This window comes from Amia ocellicauda, chromosome 20 (genome assembly GCF_036373705.1).
Source record: "Amia ocellicauda isolate fAmiCal2 chromosome 20, fAmiCal2.hap1, whole genome shotgun sequence".
Classification (NCBI taxonomy): Eukaryota; Metazoa; Chordata; class Actinopteri; order Amiiformes; family Amiidae; genus Amia; species Amia ocellicauda.
The window spans coordinates 10,508,306-10,530,780 of record NC_089869.1 but is presented as its reverse complement, the minus strand read 5'-3'; the positions used below and the strand labels follow the sequence as shown (position 1 = coordinate 10,530,780).

Below are 22,475 nucleotides of genomic sequence, written 5' to 3'. Positions count from 1 at the left end.
GAGACAGCAATTGCTCAGTCATAAATCTCACAACAAAAGCTGGGCTCAAGCAGGAGCAGGCCAAGTGTCAGGGTTGTTTATAATGGCAGGAGACCAATTCCCTTTCCATTAACTCCCAGCATGCTGCTTGCCTGGGCTGCTTTCCTTTTGGGTGTATAAATCACAGGGAGCTCTCCTGCTATTGCCATCGCCCCCGTAGAGATAGTGATCCCAGGATACTGAAGATACAAGAACTTTAAAACGGACTAACATACAGTACAGGTCAAGAGTTTAAGTGCATGACAAGATGTAAGCAATCAGAGATAGTGGGCACAAAATTGCAGGTTATTTGTTGGTTTAATAGTGTTGTAAAATGGTGTACATGATGTAAAATGTTAGCATGGTGACAAACAAGACATCTGCCCTCCACAGCTATCCAGTGTTCAGAGATGACACACTGGTGTTCATAGCAGATATTCATTTGGAGGAGGAAAGATATTAGTAAGTCAGGGAGTAGACAGGAGAAGAAACAATGTTTACATTTTCTGGGGTGTGTGCATGTGTATATAATTTGTGTGTATAAATCCGCCTTGTGTTTTCATAGAAGCAGTGCTGGGTGAATGAGGTCCAATGAGGGCATTCTTAATTCTCTCTAATATAAGGGTTCTTTAAGCGGTAACACCAACTGTTTGTGCTTCCTTAAATAAAGACTTTTCATAGTCAGGCACATAAATGAATACATAAATAAAGTTCCTGTAGGGTCAAAAGTGTGTTGCTGTGAACTTGTTGACTAGAGGCCTGTGTTTAAAGGGACAGACTTCCTGTGTAGGGATATTAGCAGAGTTGTGCTTACTTTGCTTGTTGTGTGTGTGTGTGTGTGTCTGTATGTTGATGAGGGAAGGGTTTATCTGTTGTCTGTTTCTGCTTTACTAACACTCCCCACCACAAATCCAGTACCTTGCCTCCCATCCCCCTTCTGACAGACACAGTTGAGGCCAGCCATGCTGCCCTGACCTTTGACCTTGCGGCACCTACCCACTAACCCCAGCTTTACAGACTCTCTTGCCGCCCGCGTTCAGCCCTGCCAGGCCCCAGTGGGCATGCCCCACTTCAAAGAACTTGCCTTGTGTTTTTGTTTTGCTTTCCATGGGAGCCCATTTCAATGCAAGCGACTTACAAAACTCCAGCCCATTTATCAATGTCAAGGCCCAGGGCCACATCTCCTCCCTGCTGGACACCAGAGCCCATGGCCAGGGCTGCATGTAAACATTTCCCTGGAATCTGCATGCAACAGCCTGTCTTTGGATCTTTTAATCCAGTTAAGTAACACTTGTTTTAACTGGTAGTGGTCGTAAACTTTTACACAGTGCACCCAAACAAAGCATAAAGATCAGTCCGATAAGCACACTGCTCTGAAATAAGTGTGCTCCTGTATTATAGTTGTGGCTGAACTCTTCATGGGACACAAACTTATTCAGCAAGTAATTTCATTTATGAAATATTATGCACTAAAAAATATATATAATCCCAGTTTACCAGACCTCTGTTTCAGACATACACATCTCACAGGGTTGCTTAAGAGTTAAGATTAAACTTCTTCATCAGTTATATATTCTCAGAGCTGCATGAACACGGACTCCACCCAGAGAAAACAGTCAAGATGCCAGTCAAGACAGTGTGTGTGTGTGTGTGTTTTCAAGTGACTGCCACCTCACCGGAAGCGGAATTATTTCAGAATATTATACTTTCTTATACTTTCTAGCCTTGGAAACAAAATGGAAAGGGAAACATTTTCAAGAATCCTTAGCAGACACATAGCTTGTACCTCAATCAGCACGTCTCTGATTCTCAGGAACTGAATTGCTCTCGTTTCACACGGGCAGCCTTAAAAGGAGATGAAATAAATGGTGTATGTACTATCCAGCACTCTTACTACCCTGCAGGGCTGGAGATTGGTTTGGTTTCAGGGTTTTGAAGCCAAGCAGCCTGTGTGGGACAGCAGTGCAGTAAAGCAGTCTTACCTGGCGCTGGCACTCAAGAGTTCACCGTTCACTGGCCCAGCAGCCCCCTGGCCGGGCAGGGGAGCATTGCGGCCCAGGCGCTCACACCCAGATCGGCCTCCACCAGAGACAGAGCTGCGGGGACCAAGGCAAAGACAACACTGTAACTATTGTGACACCATAATCAGTTATAGAGACCTACTATTTATGACTTATGTTGTCCACTGTAATGGGTAATTATCATTGGGCTTTTTATAGTGCTGTTCTAACGCACTGCAGCTGTTCAATGAAGTGGAATCTTTACAGAATTTCTCTGAATCATTAAACTTAATGAATCACTGAGTAACACTGGTTCAACTGATTGTGTAAATTACACAGCAATTAAATGTGTGTTGCCCAGAATAGGGGCGTTACCTATATACACTCATAAGTAAAAAGAGCACTGCTTTTTTAAAATGAGCAGTCGACACAACAAAACTGTTATCTACCTATAGCACATATCTACCTTGATAAAAAATACCAGGCTGCTTATGAGCATTTTTGACCGTCTCTGCATGAGACTGAGATATCCAATGTGGATGTTTGTGGATGTTCCTTTTTGAGCATAGTGCTCTGTCATTAAGGTCTCTTTTAATACTGATGCATAGAGACAGTAGGTAGTTAGACAGATCTATAGAGAGACAAGAGGAGAAAGTCAGTAAAGCCACTGAAATTCAAGGCTATTTCACCCACACATTTTCAAGGGAAGGATGTCCACTGAAAGACTGACAGTCGAGAAAAAGAGATGGATGACATAAACACTAAACTGCAGGAAGAATAAGACTCACTGAAGACCCTGTTTAGGAACAGCCAGCAAGCCTGCAGGATGAGGCTTTCATGTCTCTGCTTTAAACAGCTCAGGAGTGACTAACAAACCTCAGGCTTTCAGAGCAAGCCTGGACTATAAACAGGAGGGGAGGGCCACACTGCCACCTGCTGGGATCCCCACACTGTGCAAGGATCGAGTCAGACAGCACAGTGGAAAATAAATAGGGAACCTAAAGAAAAAGCTGATCAAATAAAATAAGAAAGAAGGCAAAAGAAAATGAAACTGTAAGTCACCCTAGATATGGGTGTCTGCCAATACATTTATAATAATCATAATATTAAAAAAAGAAGAACAAATTTAGAGATGAAGATCTTGCAGACAATAACATCGTCACTAGAAGTCCTTTCTGACTACACCTACAAATCCTTCAAATAAGAAAATGTCTGTAGTGTGACTGAGACAGAAAACCAAAAGACATTATTAATATGTAGATATGAATGGCAGATTAAATAGCACACACTGGAATTGCAGGTTTAGAGATGAGTGCTTTATAATGGCTGGATGTGACCACATTATATTTTTAAATGCAATAAATAGTAATCCTTCTTGCTAACTATTCAAGCCTACTCTATTTCTGCCCCTCATTTGCTTATTATTAACAATATTAATTTGGCAGATGCCTTTATCCTTACAGGTTTACAACAGTACAATATATCATCAATAAATAATACGATCACTTTGTACAAAACAAAACAGGTGTTTAGGTAAGGATATTTGCCGGATCTTGAACTGCATTTTACTGCATTGTATAGTGTGTTGCATCATGTAGAAATGTGTTACAATGTTTTTACTTTATTTTTGCCAAACCATTATGCAGTATTTAATCCTTGCATTGGGTACCTTTTAATCTCCATATGAAAGAAACCATAGATTTCCCCAATTCAATATTAAACTGCACTCCACTACTGGTCCTAAGTTAGCATCATACCACTATAGCGCCTTTCACTCCAGCTTCCTTGGCCTGTCTCGACCTTCCAGCCCTGCCCGTGCTTTTATGCCCAGGAAAATTATAAACTGGGTGACTGAAAAGTGGGTTTTATCCCAGGCTGGTAGGCTAGTGCCAAGGCGCTTGTGTGCATCACTGGAGTTCACTTCCCAGGGAACAGCCCTGTTCTTAACCAGTTTCCCTGCCAGTTTAACCACAGGCCGTGGCTGTCGACACTGGGAACAGGACGTCTCTCTGTCTTCACAGACAGCTCAGCTCACAAGAGGCCCCCGCCACAGCCTCAATGCATAGATCCTTTCTTCTCTCCCAAAACTAATTATACACGTTTCTGGAGAACAAAACAAAATCAAGAAAGGAAAGAAAAAACCTCCAGTGCTTCTTTTTATTTATCGCTGGCCTTTAATTGCCTCCAGCTTTGTACGGTTTCATATTCCCATTTCAAAGTAGGTCACCCTCATAGAGAACCCCACTGTAATGCTAACACGCACACAGACAAAGATGTCTTATGAGCCCTCCCCATATGTTCTGGCTACTTCCTATTGAGCAGTATGTGTCTCTCTGTCTCCGTCTTCACCCGGCACACAGCAGCTCCGAGCAGTTCTTGCCACCCCTCTACCAACCAACATTTCAATAAAGATCTGTCCTGTCCAGCACTGTCGGGGGAGCAATACAACGCGAGTGGCTGATCATGCTTAATTGGGCCCCTGGGCCCCTGCACGTGGGCAAGGGAACGGAGAGCTTCGAGGTGTGTTCAGACCCTGCTGCCCGTGAATTGCTCTCTCTCTCTCTCCTGCATTTTACAAGCAGCCAATAACTGTGGATCCTGCGGGCTACAAACTGCAGATTAGGAAAAATAGCTGGATACCAGGAGGCTCCTAGGTCAAGACGTGACTGTGACCGCCATGTGTGACCCTGAGCACGCTCTCCATGCAGTAGTACAGTACATTTGTTCATGCCATAGCCCTGGTAGAGATCTTGGACCAGATCCTGCATTAGGATCTTGTGCAGGATCCTATAAGATCATGTAAGATCAATATCTGACAACATTGTGTACAAGTTCCTATCGCCAGGTCCTTCAGAATCTTAAACAGGACCCAAGATTTCTACCAGGGATCTTTTAGACGGACCTGTAGAATCTCTGTAGAATCCTATAGGATCTTTACCTGGATGTGACTGAACTATAGTGTTGCACAGGATCCTGTGGTATTTCATGGAGAAACATATGGGGAGAATGCTACACACAAACAGTTTTATTTGATGAAAGGAACAGAAAAATACACAGAAAATGCAATTAAGGTCTTAGAACCTTATGACTTTTATTTGTTTAAAATATACACATATTCAGTTATTAATAAACACTGTAAATGCAATACAGCCATCCTAATTAATGATCATTTTCATTAACGCAGCATTAAAGACCGACAGATACAATTGTAAAGTGGTAAAAAGTCTAGAAAAGAAACAGACAAACACGCCATGTCTTTTTTGGTTTGTTTCAACATCAAGATTCAAGTATTTGCAAATCAAACTTTTTGTGAAGTGTGTAAGTGAAACTTTTTGCACTATGACTAGAAATAGACAAATAATAAATAATATATAGTACACCTGTATCAAATTAAAATAAAATGTTACGCCTAGATAAAAAGGGCCGGGTATAGCTTTGCAGGTAAATCTGTCCCATAAACATACATTTTTAAAACTATAACACACATATGTTTGTTTATTAATACAAATTAGTCAGAAAAAAGCTAAGTACATTGCTGAATAGTACAAAATAAATCATATTTTTCAAAACTGAAATACATTTAGGGACAACCATCAGACCATTAGTAATGGTCATGTAAATGCACAAAATGATGATGATGGAGGTGACTAATGAGGAGCTCATTTCAGCTCATTTTCCTGGTTTGTTTGCTCAGTTATTGATCCTGTCCAGTCATTACTGTAACCCATTGAATCTGCCTCACTGATATGGTTGGCTGGCTGCATAATGACTAATAAAAAAGCTAACAAACTGTACAGAGCTTTACGCATCCAAACCAAGACTGCAAAGCTCTGACAGAGTAATTAATCCTGCCTCTCACTCTCTCTCTGAAGACTCACCTAGCCGTCCATGTGTAAGCATGTGGACTACCTGCACCAGCAACTTATAGGCACTCCTCTTCCATAGTAAGATGAGCACTGCCTCGCCAAACCATCAAAACCCTTTTTACACAGCAATTCCACACCAGTATAAATATCTCCTGCACTGCTGTCTGCATCAGGAAGCCCAGCTACCAGCTTATCGTGTGTTAGGGCCTGTTCAGTTTTGTGCTTGGCATTGTGTAATGTATGTCTTATGGGTTTGTTGCTCATTTTAGAATGACATGTCTCTAAAACAAAAGCTGATGCAAAATATGATCTACTGGTAGACATTTAAAGCAACAGAAATCACACATTGTTCTTCACCGCACTTCTTTTACCATCAGTGTCGTAACTAGGGGGGAGGGGGGTGTTTATTTTACACTGACGCTTAGAGAGTCTCCTGCAAATCGTACACCTCACCTTCTGCACTTCTAAACTATTCCCCACCAAACTGACTGGCATATGGAACTGTCTAGAGACGAACAAAAGGCACAGGCCCTGGACGAGCCTGGGAGCACAGTGACTGCAGCCTCCCCCAGCAGCAGGACTCCTGCTGGGGAAACGGGAGGGGGGTGCCGCCCCCTGCTCCCCACCCCCTGGACCACTCGGGATTGTCAGATCTGTATAAACACTGCAGTTTATATAAAGCACACAATCAGCCTGAAAAAATAACAGATCAAAGCTGCTTGGAGCGGCACAGACCCCCTGCTGCCGACGGAAAGCCAGCTTCACGGGCAGCACAGACCTGAAAGGAGTTTGAAGAAGACATCAAGCCAAAGCCCCCTCCTAGAGTCATCCCAAACACAACACAGCCTTCATCTTACCCTCCTCCACTGTACAGTTCACACACCACTGTATATTCACTCAATCTGGTTCATTCTCAGTCCGGACGATTTTAACGTGATTTTTACAGGATTTTTGGGGGTTTGAACTACAAATTCAGACTGGTTTTGTTAACCCCCAGCTAATCAGCATCGACAATAGAGACATACAACACCATCTCCACAATCATGATCATCTGCAATGCCCTATCAATGCCCCAGCACTGTTAATGCTGCGCTCTTCCACCACCCCCCCTCCTGTACCCTCATTAAATAGTGCCTTGTGAAGGTACCCCCTGGTGCTGGGCTGTGGGGGGATTATAAAGGGCAGATTATCTGTCCTCAACACCCCCAACTCCTGTCACAGGCCTTCCTGCCTTCCTGCCCCAACCCCCCTGTATTGATCACAGTAAACCTAGTCACCAGCTGCCAAAAAGATCAGGCCCAAAAAAGACAAGGAGAGGCACAATTTGTCAACACCTTCTAGCCACAAGGTTTCTCAGTCATTGCATTCTATGACTAAGTCACTGAGCAGACACCTGTAACCTAGACAACGTATGCTTTTACAAATAATACTGTATCGTTCCACATAAACACAACTTTACAGGGATGTGATGCATCGAGATCACTTTTTAAAAAATCATCCACGAATTACAGTGAAGAGAAGAGAGTCTGGGCACATGCTTTTCAAAAGTGTTCCAGTTTTTCGACAAATACATACAAAGTAAAACTATCTATATGATGCATACGTCCCAAGTGGCCAATGATGTAAGAGTGTGCTCCATTCTGCTCTGTTTTATGTTTCACAGTTTTTCAGTACTACTACTATGAATAATCTTCATCATAATCTTCGTCTTTACTGACTTACTATTGTAAAAAAGCATCAATTTCAAGAAGCATAATACAGTAAAAGCAAGAACATACAATTTTAGTCCTACTTATAGTAGAATTAAAGTTACACAGTAACATTAACAATTGTTACATAAGGGTTACATGCAGTGGAGTTAAAATGGGCATAATTACCTATACCAAGGCTGTGAATTTAAACCCAGGAGGACTCTGAACATGTGAGAGCATTATATATAATCACACAGAGATCAAGAGTGAGAAAAAGACGAATATTTGATATATTCCATCATCCTTTTGCTAGTAAGCATATGTGCGAATTTATATGCCATGTTATCACAATGATTTTAAGGAATTTCTAATGGCTTTGTTCCCCCAGTTTCTGCTGCAATGCTTGTCCCTGTTTTCATTGGCTTCGATGCGCAAGCAGCCATGCATAAAACATCATTTGCAGCTTTGATCTCTGCTTTACTCCACGAAGCAAACTTACAAGCTCTCGAAAAAGCATACAGCCGTGCAAGTGGTTTTCCAGAAATCAGCCATTAACTTAGAGCATGAAGCAACATTACAAGGTTCAGTCATGCATGCACACACACACACACACTGATGCTTAGTAATGCATCATGTATTTTTCAGGGTGATGAGGCTGTGGTAAAGCATCACTCTTGACAGTAATTATTTGGACGAAACATGAAGCTTAAACTGAAAGTCTACAGAATTTCTGCTTCTTTGCATTTTAGTTTAGAAATTACGTGAAAATCGATTTGGAACCGTGCTCCTTTTCTGCTACAGCACTGACTGAACCTGGTGCACGGGGAGCAAACTGAGTCGAGGCAAGTGAGACTGTCAAAGCACAGAAGATAGACTGATCGTCTGAACTGGAGTAGGGAGGGAAGACAGACAGCATTGCGTTAAGGTTTGACAACAGATCCATCTTGTGCAGTAAACCAGTCTTAATCTGGGACTGGGGAAGAATCTCCTCCAGCACTCTCCCCTTGTACTGTGCTTCGGAGAGAAGCCTGGGACAGGTGGATCTCAAATACTGAAGCAGGCACACAAACAAAATGATGACAAAACACCAAGCACTAAACAGAGCAGGCATCTAATTGCTTGGTCTTGTGCATCTTGCAGAGAAAACTGAGGAAGATTAATATTTCTACCAGTACCCAAAACAAGACTTTTCCTAGATTTTTTCCAAATATATGCAAGTATGAACGTATTGACTATAAATTAGTCTTGTACCCCTGGTGTTCTCAACAGTAAATCCAAGGGGGTTGGGTCTCACAACCCTGCAAAGGGCTCAATGCAGACAGCTCATGTAGGATTAGCTTGATCTGAGACAGATAACACTTTAATCATGTTTTCTTCAGCACGCCTGGGCCCCTAAGCTCTCAAAACAGTTGATTCCACCCATCGCCACTAGAGGGCAGAAGTCTGTTTTCTGGGTGCAATCTCTTTTACTGTATGCTCTGGCTCTGCAGGGTTATCCGTGAGAGCAGCATCAGTCCTCCATCCCAAGCCGGACACACTGAAGTAAGCCAAGACTGACCGACCTGTACTGGGGAGATGGTGATACAGGAAGAGTGGCGGGAGAGTGGAGCAGTGTGCTGACATGGGACACAGGGCACAGGAAAAAGCAGGCATTCTGAAGCATGCTGTCCACAGTGTGAAATCAATGCACGCTTATGGAGTGCTTAATACCAGCCCTGCCCCCTCCTCTTCCTGTTAGCCCTGGGGGAATAGAGTTCATGTCACCTGCTATTATAACAGACATGCACTGTAACAGAGGTCTTTGTTGGAGCGTGAGGGATTGTAATAGACATTGATCTTCATTTTGGGGCAAACAGTTTGATTTACACATCTACTAATAGTGCAACAGCTTGCCTGGCAGTGAAACAATCATATCAATTGAAAAGACCATACCAGGGCAGCATCTGTTTATAGCAATGAAGACTGGAGTTCATATTTCTGCTGTATTCTTTCAACAGGACCAAAGTACACCATTTTGAACCTTTTAAGTGGTCCTTTAAAGGAAATACGTTTCAATTCCATGTAGCAACCCCACTATCTAGCAGGCACACAGTGTGAGTTTCTCTCTGGAAATCAGATCGGTACAAGATGATACATAGGCCTAGACCTTCACAACATTACTATGTGAAATACTCTCCACAGGAATGGTTTTTGGTGATTTTCCCAGAATTCCTCCAAGACTGGGTATCAAGACAATTTCCTTGTGCAGGGCTAGATCCAGAAAGCAAGAGGGAAGCTAACAGAAACTGGGATGTTTGTGCTTGGCGCTGCACACTTTGATCTCCGATTCCTCTTTTCACGCACTCTGGCGGTGTGACTTCCCAGTGTTAGAAGATTGCTTGGCCGCCTTACGAACCCCCATAGCGCCATGTGGTTTTTTAAAGCTGGATTTGTCACGTCTTCCTAAAGGACAACTGGCGAAGGACTCAAAGTGAGGAAGCGCGTTTCTGTTCAAAGAAAACAACTTGGGTTTCCGATGCAGTCACACTTGGCCCTGAGAGTGGGAGCAGACGCTGCCATGTGAGGGTGTGGGCTGAAATAGAAGTGTGTGTGTGTGTGTGTGTGTGTGTGTATGGGGGAGGCAATTTAACTTCCCAGCAGACACTTCCCAAGCAGGCTGGGTTCCTGCTTTTCACAAAACAAATAAATAAATAAACAAACAAACAAATAAATAAATAAAACTGCCAACTGTTTACTGAACCCTCCCCACTGAAGCCTTTCCACACAGTCAGATTAAAATCCCTGTACTGCTTCTAAACCCACAGAAAAAGACAGATTCCTGCCGCCGAATTTACATAAGTACAGCACATATCTGCTTAAAAGTCTAATCTTCAGCACAGTCGGTGGACTCCAGATTGCTTGTTGCGTCCTGCAAAGATCAACCCTGGGCTGACCTCGACCTCGGATGTAAGATTACGCTTTTCTGTATTAAATAATCAAAGAGTTATGCCATGCTCCTGCATCATATTGGATTAAGATCTTGTTATTGGCAGCATTAATGGCTCGAGGGCTGAGCAGATATAGTTACTTTTATTAAGCCCCTGGCCCATGTGGGTGGGAGGATGCAATGCAATAAAAATGATGTGCTCTTGAAAGGCCTAGGTGAAGACTGCCCACTGCATGGACCTACCTCCATCAGATTCCACTGTCTATTCCTTTTCAATCAACTGCTGTATTGTGATACGGCACAGGGGTCTCAAAAGGAGATTTACTCATCAAATAACCCATAATAAGCTGGATCGCAATAGTCCTGTTGTAAAATAAGACCGTTAAATACATCGCACTATAATAACTGCCTGAACACCAACCCAACAGCTAATCGCTTAATACCACATGGACAAACGTGTCTGGGTTAATTCAGCTTTGAAATGTGTGATCCAGAGGATTTTTGCAGTAGGGCGAAGCGATTAAGATCCTTTTAGATCTACTCACTCTGATGAGCTTCATCTTAGCAGGACTTGACCCAGGACTCAGCTGTAAATTTACCAGGGTAAACTTGCATAAGGATAAGGCACCAGTCTTGTATTCTTTTTGAACTTGACAACAGTTATCAGAAATGGGTGGCTGGGAACATGCCTCGATCACTGAGGGCTGTTCGGACCACTGACGTACCAACTTGCCACATCGCAGTGTCCTTTTACAACACGGTGCCACCCAAGTTCAAGTCCATGCCAGGAGCTCTGATGTGACCATTTCAGTTTTCCTTCCACTGCCAAGAGGTTGCAGTAAAGGACATCAAAGCACCAGTGAATAAGCATTCTGAAAATGGTTACTGAAGACCATGCGCAGATATTGGAGACTGTGGGATAGCATTGTGTTCATTACTAGTAGTGGGCACACGGGAAATGGGCAATGACATTTAGACACCCTGCCAAGGTTTGGAAGTGGTTCTTCCCAGGCCTTGTTCAGTTTAGTAGGCTAAACCTTTCCCCCTTCGTACAGTGTGCAATGTAAGGGCTAGTAAAAGCTTCTCTCACAATTTCACAACATAAATAATGTGAGTACATGGCAGTTCAAGGATTGCTACTGTTATTCAAATGACATATTGGGTAATGATTTGAAAGTTGCCAGAAAGACCACTCACACAGGTGTCAGAGTCGGTTAGAACAATACTAACTGTAACTGACATATCAAGGCAAATGTTTTGTGATGGTTGTTACTGCTTTTCTCAATAAACTAACTTAGAAATGAGGGCGTTAAAGTCGCAACCCTACATAACCAGCCTGTACAGCCCCAGCCTCCCGTCTGCTCTGCACCAAAAGCCAACGCTATTACAGACTAGGGCTGCAACAAACGATTATTTTGATAATTGACTAATCTAACGATTATTACAACGATTAGTCGACTGATCGTCAATTTCTTCACCGATTAATCAGTAGGCTTTGAACGATTATTCAGCTTTTGCAATTTGTTAAAACATTGAGTTATACTTATTCTAACTAATAAATAAAACAAGGACATCACTTCAGCTTTTGGAAAAAAATATTTTTATTGCACTTTGAGCCAATTGAACAGGCCAATATCTTTTTGTCCAATTTTCCAACTCAAATCACAAATGCTCTCTAAGCATTGTTTCAATCATTTTGTTGCTTTTAATCTAAATTAAAAAATACAAATAAACAAAAATGTCAGTTGCATTACAGACAAAAAAAAAATTAGGAATGTAAACAAATCTCTATTAAATTAGGTAGCAGCATTAAAAGCTTCATTTGTAAGACAACAGGGTTCTGTTCAATGAAAAACAGTGAGTAACAGTATCATTTCTGGACTGGCTTTTTCATCAAATAAGCAAATTAAAATGAAGAAAGGTCAGCATATCAACATGCTCACTTGACAAGCTTGCTCTTTGTTGTTAGCAAATGTTTCCTGCAGCAGAGAAGATCCGTTCTGCTGGAGTGGATGTGCCAGGAATGCAAAGAAAAGATCTCGCAAGCTTTGATAGGTTAGGGAAACGCCCCCATTTTCCTTCCACCAATTCCACAATGACACTCTGACCTCCTTCTGTAGGTTTCCAGGACTCTTTTGCTGCTTTGATAGCAAGGACTTCGACAGTGCTTTGAACCTCTATCCTCTGTTCAGCAGGCATAAACTTGAGCTTTCTAAATCTTGGGTCTAGGGCTGGTGACAGAAGAACTGTGTTGTCTTTGTCCTTGAAGAAAATGCTGATATTCCCCCACCTCTCTGTTAGCTCTTTAGAAGCTTTGGCTAAAAATGCTTTTCCAGGTGTTGTTTCAAAGCTAAGGGATTGTTCCACAGACCTCTTTAGCCCTTTTGCAACCTGAGGAAGGCATGATAGTGTTGCATACACTTGACCACTAAGGAACTCAGTGGCACATTGAAAAGGCTGCAGGTCCTGGGTCAGCTCATCAAGCAGTGACCAGTGATCAGGCTTCAAGTCAAAGTACTGTTTGCACCTTGGTGTCACCTCAGGATCAGAAAGTGTGGCAGTAATTGGCCAGCGCTGCTCCAGTAGTCTCTCCACCATAAAATAGGTGCTGTTCCATCGGGTGCTAACATCTTGGATCAGCTTATGCTCTGGTGTGCTCATCTGCTGCTGCTTTTCCTTCAGCTTTGTATGGGCCAGTTCACTTCTCAAGGTCATTGCAGCCCCCAAAGCTTTGCAGATGCTGGTCTCTTTAAGGGAACTCTTTACAATAAGCTGAAGTGTGTGTCCAGTACAGTGGACAGAGACCCAGTTATGTTTGTCTGCCAGCAGTTTCATTGCAGCCACAACATTGTATCCATTGTCATGGTCAACTGCTTTAATTTTGTTGACTGAAATGCTGAATTTTGCAATAACCTCTTCCAGCCATGTTGCTATGTTTGCACCAGTATGTTTTTCTTCAAGAGGCATTGTTGCAAGTGTGAGAGTCTTCATTTTCCAGTCTTCAGTGATAAAATGGCATGTGACACCAAGGTATGCCTCTGTAGCAAGGCTGGTCCAAATATCAGCTGTCAATGCAATGAAGATTCTTGCATCCTGCATGGTTTCTTTAACCTTTAAAAGACATTCCGATTTTTTTAAGTTAAATGTTATATTAATATTCTCAATTTTAACACTCTTGGTTAAATTGATGTTTAGTCATCATTTAGACAGGAGTGTTTAGTTTAAAATCTAGATTGTTCCTAAAAAACATGAATTTACATTAGGTGTATGTATACCTTTTGACAGGTTTTTTCATATTTTTGTTCCATTAAACTTGTTCTTGATGGAAGGATATATCCAGGGTTGAAAGCAGAAACCATTTCACAAAATCCTTGCCCATCCACAATGGAAAGAGGCCTCATGTCTTTAACAATCATGTTCAGAATTGACTCTGTAAGAGTGGCGGCTGGCTGAGGAGTACAAGAATTCCCCCTCAAAAGAAAGTCATCAATAGACCCACTGCTGTTCTTAGAACTGAAACAGAAAAACAGAAAAAAGGGGGATTTGCTTAAGGACACATACAAGTCTAAAATATTAATCTACAAACAATTATTATAACTATCTAAATGTGTCTCATTACAATGGTTGTATACACTGAACTGTCCAACTGCTGTCTGTGGCCATGTTGCTACGGTGTTAGTATGCGTGAAATACCGCGTAATGCATTTTTATCAACTGGTGTCGCTAACTGGCCATCTTGCTTAGTTCCAGCTGGAGCACACTCACCTCTCACCGTTTCCATCTCCTCTCGTGCCGGGATGTTTCCTTTTTAAATGTTCCAGCATGCACGTTGTGCTCCCATGGAAAGCAAGTTCCGCCTTGCACGCATTACAGATGACAGCATTTTTAGTTTGAACTTTAGTGAAACTTTCCCACACGCGACTTGTTCTGCTCCGTTTGCACACTGACATTTTAACGCTGTTTAGGGCTGCATTATAGTCTAGCGCTACAGCACCGCACTGGTCAAATCACGTTATTGCAGGCACTTAAAATAGGTCCTATGAGATCAAACGACTTGTCGACAACAAAAATATTTGTAGACAATTTTTTATTGACGACGTTGTCGATAATGTTAAATTACAGACAACACTGGATTGCATGTGGCAGATTAATTCCTATCAGTCACAACTAGCATCCTCTGCCCTGCTCAACTGCAACTTTCAATCTATTGTGTACAGGAAATTGAAATTTGTTTTTTAAGCCTGCATCCCAAAAAGCAGATAACGGACTGCAGGAGAACTGTGAGAGCAAAAAACATCTTTCTACTCAGTCTGAAAAGCAACAAACCTCCGCAACACTGTCCACCCTTAACAACCATCGATCAGCTTCATAGCTTTGTAACTGACCATTCGACCCACACAGTCCAACTCACCGTCTGCTGTTGTACAAGGCTGGCTTCCAGTTGAGACTGAATAAAGACACTTCCAAGATTACGTAATGCCTGATTTATGTAAATACCACTTTACATAAAATGTTCCTGTAGGCCCCATTACGACAATTTCCGAGTTATGAAGATTTTAAGTTAGATACGTGAAGAGCAAGTAGAGCATTTCTGACTTCTGCAAAAAAAATGGAGGAACGTAATGCATATGCGTAAATGCATAAGTCGGGGAACGTCTGTATTTTGTCTTGAGCTACTTTGAGCAACACCCTTAAACTCAAGGAACACTTAGAGAAAAGCTAAGGGGGAATCCTAAATTGTTCAATAGACAAGGATCTTTATACAGTCGTTAAGATATACTCGGCACAAAAAGAAACGTCCCTTTTTCAGGACACTATTTTAAAGATAATTTTGTAAAAATCCAAATAACTACAGATCTTTATTGTAAAGGGATGAAACAATGTTTTCCACGCTTGTTCAATGAACCATAAACAATTAATGAACATGTACCTGTGGAACGGTCGTTAAGACACTAACAGCTTACAGACGGTAGGCAATTAATGTCACAGTTATAAAAACTTAGGACACTAAAGAGACCTTTCTACTGACTCTGGAAAAACACCAAAAGAAACATGCCTAGGGTCCCTGCTCATCTGCGTGAACGTCCCTTAGGCATGCAGATGTGGCCAGGTCAATAAATAATGTCCGTACTATGAGACACCTAAGACAGCGCTACAGGGAGACAGGAAGGACAGATGATTGTCCTCGCAGTGGCAGACCACGTGTAACACCACCTGCCCAGGATCGGTACATCTGAATATCACACCTGCAGGACAGGTACAGGATGGCAACAACAACTGCCCGAGTTACACCAGGAACGCACAATCCCTCCATCAGTGCTCAGACTGTCCACAATAGGCTGAGAGAGGCTGGACTGAGGACTTGTAGGTCTGTTGTAAGGCAGACATCACCGGCAACAACATCGCCTATGGACACAAACCCACCTTCGCTGGACGTGATTTCCTGCAAGACAGGAATGTCAGTGTTCTGCCATGGCCAGTGAAGAGCCCGTATCTCAATCCCATTGAGCACGTCTGGGACCTATTGGATCGGAGGGTGAGGGCTAGGGCCATTCCCCCCAGAAATGTCCGGGAACTTGCAAATGCCTTGGTGGAAGAGTGGGGTAACATCTCACGGCAAGAACTGGCAAATCTGGTGCAGTCCATCAGGAGGAGATGCACTGCAGTACTTAATGCAGCTGGTGGCCACACCAGATACTGACTGTTACTTTTGATTTTGACCCTCCATTTGTTCAGGGACACATTATTCAATTTCTGTTAGTCACGTTCAGTTTATGTCTTAGTTGTTGAATCTTTTTATGTTCATACAAATATTTACACATGTTAAATAAAATAAAAGCAGTTTTTGTGCTGAGTATATGTCCCTTACCTTGTCTCAACCCAGATCAGATTAGCAAGCCTTATTTGCACTGGGCTGGGTGAGGTGAACTTAAATGTGCCTTCCAGCATTTTACACATTATCTCAAGTGTAGCTCAATATTGCCTTCCTTGTCACTGCATGTGATCGTTGGCAGTCTAATAAGGAGACAGGTCAAAAATAAATAAGCACAGCAATCTTTAATGTCTGTACCAGCTGAGGATTACCTTGTGACCCTGGTGGTCTTAATAGGTTTTCTTCTTTTTCCAAGATGTTTTATGTCACGACTCCATGGTGGGTTATTACTGGCCTCATGTGACCTTCAATCATAATGGAGTATGTCCACATCGCTGGCTTAATTTCTCTTTCTTCTGTGTGACTTTATTATGGTCCAACATAAAGGTTTAGGTGTTCACCCAGAAGTAATTGTATATGGGTGGGGTTGCAACTTGCATTTGCATTGATTTCAATCTGACTTTGAATTGTCATTTAAAAAACAAAAGTGTCAATAAGTGGGACAAAACTAAACCAGTTTGGTTCCAGTTAGGTCTGAGAAACAGGACACTTTTAAAGTTACCATAACTGTATGGTGGTGGAGTGAAATCTGGTCCATAGACAAACAGGGCCAAAGGGAACCATTTCCTTTGAACAGTGACAAGACACACCAGAGGGCATCTCAGTGTGACTCGTTTGTGTCCGTGATGGCTTGTGAGTGTGTGAGAAGCTGTTCACTGTTTAAGTGGTCAATATGAGGTCAGATGCTGTGATCCCTGTGGTCCCATTTTTATGTGGACCAAATGTCACTGCAAAACAGTGCACAGAATTCAGTTTTTTAATGAGAAAGCAGTCTGTGTATACAGTACAGAAATTACAACACTGTGATGGATATTCCAGGCTTGTTGTGAGTAAATGTATATCATTCTGCACACGTTTCAGTAGCCAATATGAGAGATGTGTAAAACTGAGACTGAAGTGAAAATGATGTCAGGAGAACAGACCAAGAGCGATGCTGGACTGGGCCAGGTTAGGCAGGCGATCCTAACAGCAGGCTGCTCTATTAATATCTCCAACCCCTTGATAAGCTGCAGAGAGCTCAGAACTGGTGAGGGCAGAGGACCGACGGGGGAGGGGGTGGGGGGGGAGAAATGTAATTAGAAAATCCTCAATCCCCAATCCTCAACAAGGGGAAGGAGAGAATAAATACAAATAAAGCACACAAAAATCAGTGCAGTTACATAACGGGGGCTAATCCTCTCTCAGAGGAGGGTACACCGTGCAGAAGAAGTTCTCCACAGACAACAGCAACACAGACCCAGCCGGGACAGATTAATACTAATGACATTAATAGGGATTATACAGGAACGATAACAATAATGACGCCGAGGGTGGGAGAGTGGGGAGGTCAGGGGTCGCCCTTGGTCTACTGGGTCACTGTTGCACTGAAAAATTAATCGACCTTCAATTTGATGTTTTCTGAAAGAGGGATGCGGTAGGATGAGGGGTTGGGGGTTGGCTGGACTCCCAGGACTGTCCCAAATTCTCTCCCCTTGCCGCCACCACGACGCCAGGGCTGCACTCAATTGAACAGCGACCTACTTCACGCTATCCCATTAAGAGTTCAGCGGGCAGGGCATGTGAATATTACAGACGAGGTATCGGTGCGGGGCCAGCTCCCTGATCACAGCTTCCTGTAGCCCAGACACGGCAGTCACAGGTCTCCTCACTCTCACAGTGAACACCATTTAAACCCCAGCATTTAAACATAGAGATATACATAGAGAGCGCTATAGTTTCCCCAGTCTAACCTCCATTCTCATAAGCTCCAGTTTAACCAGGACACAGACAGCATCCCGTACTCCTTGAAACAGTGCCACGGGATCTTCAATAAGTAGTCAGGACCTCAGCTGAACTCCTAATACTAAAGAAAGCATCTCTTCCAGTGTGCCGTTGTCAGTTTATCCTCTGGTAAGTCCCCCGAGACACAGACTCAGACCAGGACTAATTCCCTCTAACAGCTGCATTTTCATGCGAGTTTCAATCTTGACAAACACCAGATTTTAAAGTGATGCATTTAAATAGGTATGAATTACTACAGAGGTCTTACTTAAGTACAGTGTTAAGACAAGTCTTTAACCTTTACGTCCACATGGCTTGCCATACTTCTCAGAGTATAACTCATGCTCTGAAGGGACACTCAATTCTAATGTGCTTTAAACCATACCCACAATAATTATATTTGAAAACATGGAATAAAAAGAATGACACTAATGTAAGATGTTCGTTTTTCTTGTCCACATGCACGTGTTCAGTGCCACCTTGTTTGCCGTGGCTCAGTAATAATGACAGATTTAATGACAACGCTTGAAGAACATTCTAGGACCCGCTTTGCAAATACGGCGCTTGGGCCCATATGGAGAAAAACTTCCCGTCTGTTGTAATTCAGTCTCACCCATTTAAATTGGTCACTTAAAGCACCAGATTTGGTCTGACTTTAAGTCGCATGAAAATGCAGCCAATATAATTTTCCAATTTGTTTAATTGAATAAATATACTCTAGATTATTAAAAGGCTACTTATTCAAGAATGCTAAGATTTTTTATATATAACTTAAATGAACACATATTCCTCATAGTAAGTACTATTCCAGTAAGGGAATGTTAAGATTTAGGATTGTAAACCCATAGATTATTCATTTGTAGCCCCTCTTAATTGAATTTGAAAGCTGGGATTTTCAATAAAAGCATTAGGATGTCTCAGTACTCAAGTATACCACAGTCCAATAACTGGGGGGCTTTAGTCAAGAGATGACATAGACCTAAAACTAAGACAGACTGCACAAGAATGCTTCCTCGATTCTTCCCAGCTCTGCAACATCATTGTTCCCGTCCCCTTGGCTCCTGTGTAATGTTTACCAAACTGAGCTGCATTTCCAAGTAAGCCCTGAGTATGTCAGGGCTCTGGAAAAAGAGACTACCTAGTTTCTGTCAGATCAGGGTTATTTTAAAGTAGACAGTGAGAGAGATCCTTAGGGAGATGCCAAAGTGGGCTCAGAGTCAGAAAGGAAATGAGCATCTTGCTCTTCTTACGGAGTCTGAGAGCAATTCAAGCACACCGCAAAAAAAAACATCAGAGGACAAGCAAATCTCAGACTCACTGGAAAGCAAGAACGGGAGTTAGAGCTGGGAATTTGAAGCTCAGAGAAGTTAAGCAAGAAAGGCCTTTTTAATGTTTACACAGGCGGCAAGCCCTAGGAGGACATCGATATAAAACATCTGCGGCCACTTACAGGCACATATTATCCAGCCAACGAGCACGCGATCTGGAAGTACACAATACATTTCTCTTTGTGTCTGTCAAAAATCCAGAGCTTGTCATTTAAAACCTGCAGAGGCTGCCAGGACAGGAAGGAGGAGGAGGAGGTGGTGGTAGGGGGAGGATTGCATGTATTCCACAATGAGATGAGGAGTCAATGGAGAAAAAGGCGAAAATGGAGCGTAATACCATTAACCCATGAAGTGACCTTCTGCCAGTGTAGATGAGGAAAAAAAAACTTCCCCAAACACCCTCCAAATTATGGGAATATGCCAGTCCTCCCACTACCCACCTGCTGCCTGGCATACACACATGAGCTTTATGTTTGGTGCCCCAAGCCATAATTCACAGACAGAGATATGTTGGGGGATCCGCCCTTATGTGCTTGGTGTCCTTTCTTCTTCACACATGCACGGCCAGGATGCTCATTTTAATATGGGCAGGGTGCTGGGTTTCGCAGTTTATTTACCACAGATCCTTAAATTATAGGCTCTAGAAACAACAGGACAAATAGCCTTGAATCTGATGCAAAGGCTTAAAAGAAAAAAAATCAAGAAGATGCATACTTCTGTTTCTGCTCTGCTCTTCTGTACCATTTATTTTCCAAAGGGGGCCCATGTGTGGAGTCAGCAGGGCCTGGACAACGGAAGGTCACACTGACGCAGCACAGGGCAAGCGGTGGGCACACTGGCAGGCAGCCAGGGGAAAACAGCTAAATGTGCTGTACGGGTAGATCTGAGGTTTAGTAATTCCACATCTGAGCGGGTTCAACAGTATAGTGGATTTTTAAGCAGAGAGCCAAACCACCAATAGTCCTGTGCCGTCCCTCTGCCTTTCTAAAACCTAACCCTTGAATTGAAACTCCGCAAGGCTAGCTCGTTCTTGTATCCTGTCCATATCTGCCACACAACACGTGTCTCACCTGGTGCCCTTTGCTCAATCACCCTAGCAATTCAATTAGCGATCCTCAGTAAAACAAATGATTGATTTATAGATTATAGATCCCCTGAGCTGGATAATGGCATGTGGACAAGGAGTGATGACCCTATTTCACTTAAGACAGACACCTATCCTTCACCTCCCTCACTGATTGGACCTATGTATCCTGGGGTCAGAGGTCAGAGGTCAGGGGCATCAGATCTCATTCTCCTCCCATCCCATCAGAGCAGAGCAGAGCAGAGCACATTACACCTGATGTATGATGTAATAGATTTCCTCTTACCTTCTCCCCCCACCCCCACCTCCCACAATTGAAATCTTAAGACAGGAGCTATTCCCCAAAGCCTCGCGGACCAGATGGGGCTGAGAATGTCAGATTGCATGTTTGTCTACGCTCCAGAATCTGACAGTTAATTCTGCCACAGTCATGCTGGCTCCACGCTGCCCTAGCAGTCTGCAAACACATTGCTAGGGAAGCCAGTTTTGACTTATTACCAAATCGCAGCTTCACATTATAATTATTCATTTATGCATGCATTTTTGTTTTGTTCTGTGTTGTTTAGTCCAAAGCACACTATGTTCTGATCAGGGGAGTTTCCCCACCGTTTACACTTTATCACCATGCAATCTATGCTAATCTGCTTAGGCAGAGCTCGCCAAGAACACCATTTTGCTCCAGTGGCCACACATACCCGCAGTATTAAGGCGAGCTCCTCCAAACATAATGGGATTGTCTGATTTTCCACACCGATCGCAGTATAATCATCAGTTGGCCATGCGACACCAAGCTACACAATGCTTTGCCATTTGAGGATACTCTTGGTATGTGCCTTGTGTTTTTTCACACATATAGTACTGTGCAGAAGTTTTATGCAGGTGTGAAAAAATGCTGTAAAGTAAGAATGCTTTCAAAAATAGACATGTTAATAGATTATATTTATCAATTAACTAAATGCAAAGTGAGTGAACAGAAGAAAAATCTACATCAAATCCATATTTGGTGTGACCACCCTTTGCCTTCAAAACAGCATCAATTCTTCTAGGTACTTCTCCGGACAGTAGATGGGTGTACCAGGGTCCCACTGTTTTCTGCCAGTTCTGAGCTGAAGGCACTGCTGGACATCTTCCAATTGTGAAGGGAAGTAAGCATGATGTGTCTTTCATCGGCTGCAGTAAGTTTCCTTGGCCGACCACTGCGTCTACGGTCCTCAAAGTTGCCAGTTTCTTTGTGCTTCTTCAAAAGAGCTTGGACAGCACATCTGGAAACCCCTGTGTGCCTTGAAATGTCTGCCTGGGAGAGACCTTGCTGATGCAGTATATCTACCTTGTGTCTTGTTGCTGTGCTCAGTCTTGCCATGGTGTATGACTTTTGACAGTAAACTGTCTTCAGCAACCTCACCTTGTTAGCTGAGTCTGGCTGTTCCTCACCCAGTTTTATTCCTCCTGCACAGCTGTTTCTGTTTCAGTTAATGATTGTGTTTCAACCCACATATTGAATTGATGATCATTAGCACCTGTTTGGTATAATTGTTTAATCATCCACCTGACTATATGCCTACAAAATCTGACTTTGTGCAAGTGTACCTAGATGAATTGATGCGGTTTTGAAGGCAAAGGGTGGTCACACCAAATATGGATTTGATTTAGATTTTAATTCTGTTCACTCACTTTGCATTTAGTTAATTGATAAATATAATCTATTAAAATGTCTATTTTTGAAAGCATTCTTACTTTACTTTACTAATGTATTTTTTCACACACAAACTTTTGCACAATACAGTATCTCTGTATATCAGAAAGAGCTCTATTTCACTTTGGACTAACATACCCCTTGTTTAGTTCCCACAGTTACACTGGTAACCTATT

The 22,475-nt window shown here is 42.6% G+C and overlaps 1 protein-coding gene across 3 annotated transcripts in view; it reads right to left on the bottom strand.

The window, feature by feature from the left end:
* The window catches only part of LOC136715620 (leucine zipper putative tumor suppressor 2 homolog), a 75,676-nt gene that overhangs the window by 25,720 nt on the left and 27,481 nt on the right, over nucleotides 1-22,475 (bottom strand). For 2 of the 3 annotated variants that reach the window (XM_066692908.1, XM_066692906.1), the window contains exon 2: nucleotides 2,001-2,114. The exons of the other annotated variant lie outside the window; for it this stretch is intronic. The gene's annotated coding sequence lies outside the window, so the exon portion shown is untranslated. The remainder of the gene's footprint in view (nucleotides 1-2,000; nucleotides 2,115-22,475) is intronic. 3 annotated transcript variants of the gene reach the window in all.